The following is an 11924-nucleotide window of genomic DNA, read 5'->3' on the forward strand; positions in this document are numbered from 1 at the left end:
ATGTTGTTGTATGTTGCCATGTATTTTAGTGCTATGTTCATGGTGTCATCTTATTGTAATGCTATGTGGCTGCTGTAATCTATTGTAATGCTATGTATCTGCTGCTATCTATTGTAATACTATTTAATATGTTGCCATGTATGTGTAATACTATTTGTATGTTGCCATGTATTTTAGTGCTATGTTCATGGTGTCATCTTATTGTAATGCTATGTGTCTGCTGTTATCTATTGTAATGATAGTTGTACCTGTTAATCTATTACCTGCACATGTTGGCCCGGTCCAGTTCGGATCGCATATGCAATAACTTTCAAAATATATTCCGTGAAAACTGCAAAGGGAAGCTGGATCAGGCGTCGTACCTACAAGACGGCTATATATTTAAATCGCTATATTTACTGAGGGAGCCAATGTCTTTGTTGCGGGAATAAGTGTAATTACTTTGTAATCCATGCACTACCCTTAAGTAATAAGTAACTATGACGTTATGTTTCAGTAGGTAAACGGATGTTCACGCAATCACGCATGTTTACAAAAGAAATTTCAGAACACTAAATACTTGGCTCTAATTGCCATTAATAATGCGAAGAACAAAGCAATTCAAAAAAGGTATGGTTTCAAAAGGGATGATTTCAAAAGGACTGGTAGCAAAAGGTATGGTTTCAAAAGGGATGGTTTCAAAAGGAATGGTTTCAAAAGGGATGGTAGCAAAAGGTATGGTTTCAAAAGGTATGGTTTCAAAAGGGATGGTTTCAAAAAGGGATGGTTTCTTCTTTTACAGGAGCTAGCTGTTTGTTTCAGTGTAATATCGCAATATATTTCACCGAGTGAGCACCTAAAGCTAAATCTTTACGTTCGCTGTTCACGAGGTGATCTTTATTGCTGTCTTACACTGAAACATGTTTGTTTTATTGGTATATACCTAAAATGGTTATAAAATGACATTCTTTGTGATCGAAGCGTCATTCCGGAAACTACATTGTTTGAATTGTCTGATCAATCACTATATTCCGCTGGAAAGTATATCAATAAATGTTTGATATGTGATATATACTTTCATTTAAATGGAACAGCAATGTAAATATAGTCTAAAATAAACCTGTGTTTGTTTACATTTTTTCATTGACATGGTACGACCTCTTATTATGTCCTTATTTTAACAGATTTGAATTGAATTGAAAATCACATTTTTTTCATATAAATGATGCGATCCTTCAATTACGTATTTAAACAGACTGTTGTACCAAACAATGTAAACATTATTATAACCTGATCCCATTTATTTTATTAACTTCAGTTCAACTATACTTACTTTCTTGATCTTGACAATGGGAACCAGTCCAAGGATAACTGCAGACACAATGATGATGGCCATCGGAAATATGGACATAGGTTCCGCCATGGCCGCATATTTCATGGTCACAAAACTGTCCAGACCAGCCCTGGTGACACTGGCACACAGCATCCCGTTTCCTGTCCTCCACGTAGTGCCCATGGTCGCCGCAAATAGGTTGTTCACCTATGATTAAGTCTGCTATATAATACTTGCCTATCTGACATAGGGAGTGTGTATTGGATGATCGGCACTAGGCTGACCTTTAAACCTTTGAAACTCTAAATGATTAAGTCTGCTATATAATACTTGCCTATCTGACATAGGGAGTGTGTATCGGATGAGTGGCAGTAGGCTGACCTTTAAACCTTTGAAACTCTTAATGATTAAGTCGGCTATATAATACTTGCCTATCTGACATAGGGAGTGTGTATTGGATGATCGGCAGTAGGCTGACCTTTAAACCTTTGAAACTCTATATGATTAAGTCTGCTATATAATACTTGCCTATCTGACATAGGGAGTGTGTATCGGATGAGTGGTAGTAGGCTGACATTTAAACCTTTGAAACTCTTAATGATTAAGTCTGCTATGTAATACTTGCCTATCTGACATAGGGAGTGTGTATCGGATGAGTGACAGTAGGCTGACCATTAAACCTTTGAAACTCTTAATGATTAAGTCTGCTATATAATACTTGCCTATCTGACATAGGGAGTGTGTATCGGATGATCGGCAGTAGGCTGACCTTTAAACCTTTGAAACTCTTAATGATTATCGTCTACTATATAATACTTGCCTATCTGACGCAGAGAGTGTGTATCGGATGAGTGGCAGTAGGCTGGCATTTAAACCTTTGAAACTCTTAATGATTAAGTCTGCTATATAATACTTGCCTATCTGACGCAGAGAGTGTGTATCGGATGAGTGGCAGTAGGCTGACCTTTAAACCTTTGAAACTCTTAATGATTAAGTCTGCTATATAATACTTGCCTATCTGACATAGGGAGTGTGTATCGGATGAGTGACAGTAGGCTGACCTTTAAACCTTTGAAACTCTTAATGATTAAGTCTGCTATATAATACTTGCCTATCTGACATAGGGAGTGTGTATCGGATGAGTGGCAGTAGGCTGACCTTTAAACCTTTGAAACTCTTAATGATTAAGCCTGCTATATAATACTTGCCTATCTGACATAGGGAGTGTGTATTGGATGAGTGGCAGTAGGCTGACCTTTAAACCTTTGAAACTCTTAATGATTAAGCCTGCTATATAATACTTGCCTATCTGACATAGGGAGTGTGTATCGGATGAGTGGCAGTAGGCTGACCTTTAAACCTTTGAAACGCTTAATGATTAAGTCTGCTACATAATACTTGCCTATCTGACGCAGAGAGTGTGCATCGGATGAGTGGCAGTAGGCTGACATTTAAACCTTTGAAACTCTTAATGATTAAGTCTGCTATATAATACTTGCCTATCTGACATAGGGAGTGTGTATCGGATGAGTGACAGTAGGCTGACCTTTAAACCTTTGAAACTCTAAATGATTAAGTCTGCTATATAATACTTGCCTATCTGACATAGGGAGTGTGTATTGGATGAGTGGCAGTAGGCTGAAACTCCTAATGATTATAGTCTACTATATAATACTTGCCTATCTGACGCAGAGAGTGTGTATTGGATGAGTGACAGCAGGCTGACATTTAAACCTTTGAAACTCTTAATGATTAATTCTGCTACATAATACTTGCCTATCTGCAATTTCATTGGCTGAAAATGTAGGCTGTATTCCTACCCTTGTCATTATTTTTATAAATACTTTGAATAATCACATAAATAAGATGTTGTTGTTAGTTACCATAAACCATTGCTAGTCCCGCCAACAACACCAAGGCATGCAAGCACGTGAGCCGTGGTCCTGGAAATAGAAATCTGTACATGCAAGCACGACCATGACGTTACTCTGACATCCGGCTTTAATATCAAGAAAATACTTAAGTCAGTTCTCAATCACCATATCAACTAAATCCAATTTTATCAAAATAATTGCACTTGACCAATGCAGTGTATGTATACTACGTGATAAATTGCGTCATAAATGCTACGTCGGAAGGCCATATTTTGCTTCAAATGGAGACTTAAAACAAAGATTTTGACAACTTTTTTTATCTTGGAATGAGCCAATTTTTGCGAAAATCCATTGAAACCAGTTATATAATACTGCTGACAAAACATAGGTCACAGATGTTTATATTTATGTTCAAAAATTGATGTTTTATTCATTTTTCTTAAACCGTAACTAACGCCTTAAGCCATAAAACATTAATTTGCAAACGGCAATATGAAAATTTGCGATCTGATCTTTTGTCAGCAATCATATAGCATTGGTTTGTAGATATTTACGCAAGAATCTGCTCTTACCAAGACAAAATATAAAAAAAAGTTGTAAAAAATGGTCAATCTGTGAGAGTGCAGCTTTAAGCGTGTTTGATGTATCGTTATTTGATATATGTAAAAAGGACACCGTGGTGACATTTTACACTTAGGTAAAACTGACAGCATGCATCATTAGTTTTGATTTTTTTAAATTAAATATTGTTTTTACATTACACATAGAACAATCGTGATGATGTCTGTCTTTTAGAAGCAAAGCCTCAATACTGTTTAATTTCATAAATAATGCACCAGTCAATTGCAACCATGCCCCCATCCCCCCCCCCCCCCCCCAGGTCCGGGAGTATACCGGGGAGAGCCGAGGAAATGGGCGATGTTCTTTTCCTCCCAGGTGGCCCCGCAGTGCCGGGTGATTGCGGTTGTTTTGTCTTCGCGCCAAAAATAGTGGGGACTTGGCCTCACCTTGGTTCACTGGGGTGCTGGGGCATTTGGCGGGGATTTTACCAGCATTTTGTCCGCGAAGGGCGGGGATATTACCGAAAATCAAACTCCCCGCTATTCCCCGGACCGAGGGGGTTGACTGGTGGTTTGACTGGTGCATGAGGTTTGAACTGATGTCTGAATTAATATGAAATAAAGGTTAGAAAGTCCTTTTTAAATTCTAAATCCTGAATACTATCACATTTTCAAATTAAACGAAAGCATTACCATTTTAACTTAAAATGATTAAGTTTTTTTTCGGTTATTAATACTCAAGATATATGGTTCTAAAGGAGTTTTTATTTAATTGATGAATTGCAAAAATATACAAACCAATATAAATGTCCATCCTTGACAGCGTTCAAGATCTGCCAATTTAAGATAAGAATTAAGGAAGGATTTCGTATAGATAAGAAGCTCGCCATACATGTAAATATATTTAATCTATGCTTCCAATTTGAGAGCACACTTTATATATGCGTCGACATGCATTAATTAAATTCGGTCATAACTGTAAATGCAAGATAATATCTAGCCCCACGAAAGCTTCGTAGGCTTGAGAAGCTTATTTCAATAAGTCAAATGCATAATTTGATTTTGATAAATGAAAAATGGTAAAGTGATATAAAATTATTCCTATTTAAGATTGCTGACAAAATCGTAGATTTTCATATTTCCGTTCGAAAATTAATGTTTTTTGGCTTAAACCGTTACTAACGGGTCAAGAAAAATGCATAAAACAACATTTTTTTAAACTTAAATTTAAAATCTGCGATATATTGTTTTTTGGCAAGCAGTCTTATATAACTGGTTTTCATGGTTTGTCACAAAAATTGGCTCGTTCCAAGACAAAAAATAAAAAAAAGTTGTTAAAACGTTCAATCTGTGAGAGTGCAGCTTAAAAGAGTATGCAAATTAAGCAAAACAAAAACAAACATTATGCTGTAGCTAAATCCTGTTATAAGGGCTTAAAATGTTTTGTGAAGTACGGGCCAGATGTGCGGCAATTCTAACGCAAACCTGTTATCAATAAATTAATGTGGCGTTTAAAAGGGACTTGTTCAAAGATATTGTGTTCAATATTTGCTGTCATATTTGTTATATTACTTATACTTTTTATGTTAAGGAACTGGTAGACACCCATTTGGAAACCATTTAGTAAAATCCAAGCCTAATATGTTTCAATCTTCAGAAACGGAAATTTTCTCATGTCATGCTCTTTTCAGCAAAAGAGAGAAACTTCTGTCACACTCTTTAATAACTATGAACTAAAAAGCTTAATTGCTTATCAAGTTTCACACGAAATGAAAGTGGTTGATTTCTGAGTCTATAAAACGTGAACGAGCCCCTTTATAACTTCATAACTCAACAAAACTACTAGAACACGATCAAGCCCATACGCAATGCATCAGGACCGAAAGCCGAATATCAGGCCCAGTATCCACATATAAAATCAAGTGTTCCGAAATTCAGACAAGTAGCCATTATCAGACCCAGTCGCAGACCCAATTGCTAAATATCAGACCCAGAAGCCAAATGTCAGACCCTGTAGCCAAATATCAGACCTAGTAGCCAAATGTCAGACCCTGTAGCCAAATATCAGACCTATTAGCCAAATGTCAGACCCTGTAGCCAAATATCAGACCTATTAGCCAAATGTCAGATTTAGTAGCCAAATATCAGAAAAAGTAGCCAAATATCAGACCCAGTAGCCAAATATTACAACCGGTGGCCAAATATCAGACCCAGTAGCCAAATGTCAGATCCAGTTGCTGAATATCAGACCCAATTGCCACATATCAGACCCAGAAGCCAAATGTCAGACCCTGTAGCCAAATGTCAGACTTAGTAGCCAAATATCAGACAAAGAAGCCAAATATCAGACCCAGTAGCCAAATGTCAGACTTAGTAGCAAAATATCAGACCCAGAAGCCAAATATCAGACCCAGTAGCCAAAGGTCAGATTTAGTAGCCAAATATCATACAAAGAAGCCAAATATCACACCCAGTAGCCAAATATTACAACCGGTGGCCAAATATCAGACCCAGTAGCCAAATGTCAGATACAGTAGCCAAATATCAGATCCAGTTGCCAAATATCAGACTAAGTAAGCAAATATCAGATCCAGTTGCCAAATGTCAGATCCAGTAGCTAAATATCAGACCCTGTGGCCAAATATCAGACCCAGGAGCCAAATGTCAGACCAAGTTGCCAAATATCAGACCCAGTAGTCAACTACCAGACCCAGTAGCCAAATGTCAGACCCAGTAGCCAAATATCAGACCAAGTAGTCAAATATTGGATCCAGTTGTCAAATTTTAGACCCAGTAGCCAAATGTCAGACCCAGTAGCCAAATATCAGACCAAGTAGCAAAATATCAGACCAAGTGGCCAAATGTCAGACTCAGTAGCCAAATATTAGACCCAGTAGCCAAATGTCAGACCCAGTAGCCAAATGTCAGACCAAGTAGCAAAATATCAGATCCATTAGCCAAATGCCAGACCAAGTAGCCAAATGTCAGACCCAGTAGCCAAATATCAGACCTAGAAGCTAAATATCAGATCCAGTAGCCAAATGTCAGACCCAGTAGCCAAATGTCAGACCAAGTAGCAAAATATCAGATCCAGTAGCCAAATGCCAGACTCAGTAATCAAATGACAGACCCAGTAGCCAAATATAACACCAAGTGGCCAAATGTCAAACCCAGTAGCCAAATATCAGACCAAGTAGCAAAATATCAGATCCAGTAGCCAAATGTCAGACCAAGTAGCCAAATGTCAGACCCAGTAGCCAAATATCAGACCTAGAAGCTAAATATCAGACCCAGTAGCCAAATATCAGACCCTCTAGCCAAATATCAGACCCAGTAGCCAAATATCAGACCCAGTAGCCAAATGTCAGACCCAGTAGCCAATATCGGACACAGTAGCCAAATGTCAGACCCAGTAGCCAAATATCAGACCCGCTAGCCAAATATCAGACCCAGTAGCCAAATGTCAGACCAAGTAGCCAATATCAGACACAGTAGCCAAATATCAGACCCAGAGGCCAAATGGCAGATCCAGTAGCCAAATATCAGACCCAGAAGTCAAATGTCAGATCCAGTATCCAAATGTCAATTCAAGTAGCCAACAACAGGCCCCGTAGCCAAATATCTGACACAGTAGCCGAACATCAGGACCAGAATCTAACTATCAAATATAAAATATCAAGACCAGTAGCCAAATATCATACCATGTAGCCAAATGTCATGTCCTGGAGTCAAACACTTGGCCCAGTTGCCAAACCTCAGCCCCATAAGCAATACATCAGGCCCAGTAGCAAATATCAAATATCAGGACCAGTAACCAAATATCATACCATGTAGCCGAATGTCATGTCATGTAGTCAAACATCAGGCCCAGTTGCCATATTTCAGCCCCATGAGCAAAACATCAGGCCCAGTAGCCAAACTTCAGTCCCAGTAGCAAAACATCAGGCCTAGTAGCCAAACTTCAGTCCCAGTAGCAAAACATCAGGCCCAGTAGCCAAGCTTCAGTCCCAGTAGCAAAACATCAGGCCTAGTAGCCAAACTTCAGTCCCAGTAGCAAAACATCAGGCCTGGTAGCCAAATTTCAGAATCATTAGCAAAACATCAGGCCTAGTAGCCAAGCTTCAGTCCCAGTAGCAAAACATCAGGCCTAGTAGCCAAACTTCAGTCCCAGTAGCAAAACATCAGGCCTAGTAGCCAAACTTCAGTCCCAGTAGCAAAACATCAGGCCTAGTAGCCAAATTTCAGACCCATTAGCAAAACATCAGGCCTAGTAGCCAAGCTTCAGTCCCAGTAGCAAAACATCAGGCCTAGTAGCCAAACTTCAGCCCCATTAGCAAAACATCAGGCCCAGTAGCCAAGCTTCAGTCCCAGTAGCAAAACATCAGGCCTAGTAGCCAAACTTCAGTCCCAGTAGCAAAACATCAGGCCTAGTAGCCAAGCTTCAGTCCCAGCTGCAAAACATCAGGCCCAGTAGCCAAGCTTCAGTCCCACTAGCAAAACATCAAGCCTAGTAGCCAAACTTCAGTCCCAGTAGCAACACATCAGGCCTAGTAGCCAAGCTTCAGTCCCAGTAGCAAAACATCAGGCCCAGTAGCCAAGCTTCAGTCCCAGTAGCAAAACATCAGGCCTAGTAGCCAAGCTTCAGTCCCAGTAGCAAAACATCAGGCCTAGTAGCCAAATTACAGCCCCATTAGCAAAACATCAGGCCCAGTAGCCAAGCGTCAGTCCCAGTAGCAAAACATCAGGCCTAGTAGCCAAACTTCAGTCCCAGTAGCAAGACATCAGGCCTAGTAGCCAAATTTCAGCCCCATTAGCAAAACATCAGGCCCAGTAGCCAAGCTTCAGTCCCAGTAGCAAAACATCAGGCCCAGCGGCCAAACTTCAGTCCCAGTAGCAAAACATTAGGCCTAGCTGCCAAACTTCAGTCCCAGTAGCAAAACATCAGGCCCAGCGGCCAAACTTCAGTCCCAGTAGCAAAACATCAGACCAAGTTGCCAAACATCAGACCCAGTAGCAAAACATCAGGCCCAGCTGCCAAACTTCAGTCCCAGTAGCAACACATCAGGCCCATCTGCTAAGCTTCAGTCCGAGTAGCAAAACATCAGACCCAGCTGCCAAACCTCAGTAGCAAAACATCAGGCCCAGCTGCCAAACTTAAGTCCCAGAGGCAAAACATCAGACCCAGTTGCCAAGCCTCAGTCCAAGTAGCAAACCATCAGGTCCAGCTGCCAATCTTCAGTCCCAGTGGCAAACATCAGGCCCAGTAGCCAAGCTTCAATCCCAGAAGTTAAACTTCTGTCCCAGCTGCCAAATCTCAGTCCCAGTGGCAAAACATCAGGCCTTGTAGCCAAACTTCAGTCCCAGAAGCAACACATCAGGCTCAGATGCCAATCTTCAGTCCCAGTAGCAAAACATCAGGCCCAGTTGCCAAGCTTCAGTCCCATTAGCAACACATCAGGCCCTGTAGCAACACATCAGGCCCAGCTGCCAAGCTTCAATCCCAGTAGCAAAACATCAGGCCCAGTAGCCAACTTCAGTCCCAGTAGCAACGCATCAGGCCCAGTAGCCAACCTTCTGTCCTAGAAGCAACACATCAGGCCCAGTAGCCAAATTTAGGACCAGCTGCCAAACATCAGGCCCTGTAGTCAAACTTCAGTTCCAGGAGCAAAAAATCAGGCCAAGTTGCCGAACTTCAGTCCCAGTAGCAAAACATCAGGCCTAGTAGCCAAACTTCAGTCCCAGTAGCAACACATCAAGCCCAGTGGCCAAGCCTCAGTCCCAGTAGCAAAACATCAGGCCTAGTAGCCAAACTTCAGTCCCAGTAGCAACACATCAAGCCCAGTGGCCAAGCCTCAGTCCCAGTAGCAACACATCAGGCCTAGTAGCCAAACTTCAGCCCCAGTAGAAAAACAGCAGGCCCAGCTGCCATATTTCAGTCCGAAAGGCAAAACATCAGGCCTAGTAGCCAAATTTCAGTCCCAGTAGCAACACATCAAGCCCAGTGGCCAAGCTTCAGTCCCAGTAGCAAAACATCAGGCCTAGTAGCCAAACTTCAGTCCCAGAAGCAACACATCAAGCCCAGTGGCCAAGCTTCAGTCCCAGTAGCAACACATCAGGCCCAGCTGCTAAACTTCAGTCCCAGTAGCAAAACATCAGGCCCAGTTGCCAAACTTCAGTCCCAGTAGCAAAACATCAGGCCCAGTCGCCAAGCTTCAGTCCCAGTAGCAAATCATTAGGCCTAGCTGCCAAGCTTCAGTCCCAGAAGCAAAACATCAGGCCCAGTAGCAAAACATCAGGCCCCGTAGCCAAGCTTCAGTCCCAGTAGCAAAATATTAGGCTTAGCTGCCAAACTTCAGTCCCAGTAGCAAAACATCAGGCCCAGTAGCAAAACATCAGGCCCAGCTGCTAAACTTCAGGCCCAGTAGCAAAACATCAGTCCCAGTAGCAAAACATCAGGCCCAGTAGCCAAGCTTCAGTCCAAGTAGCAAAACATTAGGCCTAGCTGCCAAACTTCAGTCCCAGTAGCAAAACATCAGGCCCAGTAGCAAAATATCAGGCCCAGTAGCAAAACAGCATGCCCAGTAGCAAAGCTTCAGTCCAAGTAGCAAAACATCAGGCCCATCTGCTAAACTTCAGTCCCAGTAGCAAAACATCAGGCCTAGTAGCCAAACTTCAGTCCCAGTAGCAAAACAGCATGCCCAGTAGCCAAGCTTCAGTCCAAGTAGCAAAACATTAGGCCTAGCTGCCAAACTTCAGTCCCAGTAGCAAAACATCAGGCCCAGTAGCAAAACATCAAGCCCAGCTGCAAAACGTCAGGCCCAGTAGCCAAGCTTCAGTCCCAGTAGCAAAACATCAGGCCCAGTAGCCAAGCTTCAGTCCCAGTAGCAACACATCAGGCCCAGTAGCCAAACTTCAGTCCCAGTAGCAAAACATCAGGCCCAGTAGCAACACATCAAGCCCAGCTGCAAAACGTCAGGCCCAGTAGCCAAGCTTCAGTTCCAGTAGCAAAACATCAGGCCCAGTAGCCAAGCTTCAGTCCCAGTAGCAACACATCAGGCCCAGTAGCCAAACTTCAGTCCCAGTAGCAAAACGTCAGGCCCAGTAGCCAAGCTTCAGTCCCAGTAGCAACACATCAGGCCCAGCTGCCAAACTTCAGTCCCAGTAGCAAAACGTCAGACCCAGTAGCCAAACTTCAGGCTGATTAGCAAAATATCAGGCCCAGCTGCTTAACTTCAGTCCCAGTAGCAAAACAGCAGGCCCAGTAGCCAAGCTTTAGTCCAAGTAGCAAAACATTAGGCCTAGCTGCAAAACTTCAGTCCCAGTAGCAAAACATCAGGCCCAGCTGCAAAACGTCAGGCCCAGTAGCCAAGCTTCAGTTTCAGTAGCAAAACATCAGGCCCATCTGCTAAACTTCAGTCCCAGTAGCAACACATCAGGCCCAGTAGCAAAACTTCAGTCCCAGTAGCAAAACATCAGACCCAGTAGCCAAGCTTCAGTCCCAGTAGCAAAACATCAGGCCCATCTGCTAAACTTCAGTCCCAGTAGCAACACATCAGGCCCAGTAGCCAAACTTCAGTCCCAGTAGCAACACATCAGGCCCAGTAGCCAAACTTTGGGCCTAGCAGCCAAACTTCAGTCCCAGCTGCAAAACGTCAGACCCAGTAGCCAAGCTTCAGTTTCAGTAGCAAAACATCAGGCCCATCTGCTAAACTTCAGTCCCAGTAGCAACACATCAGGCCCAGTAGCAAAACTTCAGTCCCAGTAGCAAAACATCAGACCCAGTAGCCAAGCTTCAGTCCCAGTAGCAAAACATCAGGCCCATCTGCTAAACTTCAGTCCCAGTAGCAACACATCAGGCCCAGTAGTCAAACTTCAGTCCCAGTAGCAACACATCAGGCCAAGTAGCCAAAATTTGGGCCTATCAGCCAAACTTCAGTCCCAGTAGCAACAAATTGACAAGCCCAGTAGCCAAATAGCATTCCAGTAGTAAAATATCATTCCAGTAGTCAAACCAAGGTCCAAATATTAGGCCGCCCAGTAGCCGAACATAAGGACCAGAAGCCAACTATCAAATATCAGTACCAATAACAGTGTCATTTAAGAGAATTATCAAAGTTGTGCTCTCGTTGTTATGAATTTGGCTACAATCTAACTCGGTTAAAATATGCTAAATCGGAA

At 42.2% G+C, this 11924-nt stretch overlaps 1 long non-coding RNA gene across 1 annotated transcript; it reads right to left on the reverse strand.

The window, feature by feature from the left end:
- Positions 1-263: 263 nt before the first annotated feature.
- Positions 264-4628, reverse strand: LOC128242254 (uncharacterized). Its single transcript, XR_008262565.1, has 4 exons — positions 4545-4628; positions 3196-3255; positions 1313-1519; positions 264-362 (listed from the first exon to the last, which is right to left on the reverse strand). It is a non-coding gene; the product is annotated as an uncharacterized LOC128242254 (long non-coding RNA).
- Positions 4629-11924: the final 7296 nt, after the last annotated feature.

This window comes from Mya arenaria, chromosome 8, assembly GCF_026914265.1.
Source record: "Mya arenaria isolate MELC-2E11 chromosome 8, ASM2691426v1".
In the NCBI taxonomy this organism is placed as follows: Eukaryota; Metazoa; Mollusca; class Bivalvia; order Myida; family Myidae; genus Mya; species Mya arenaria.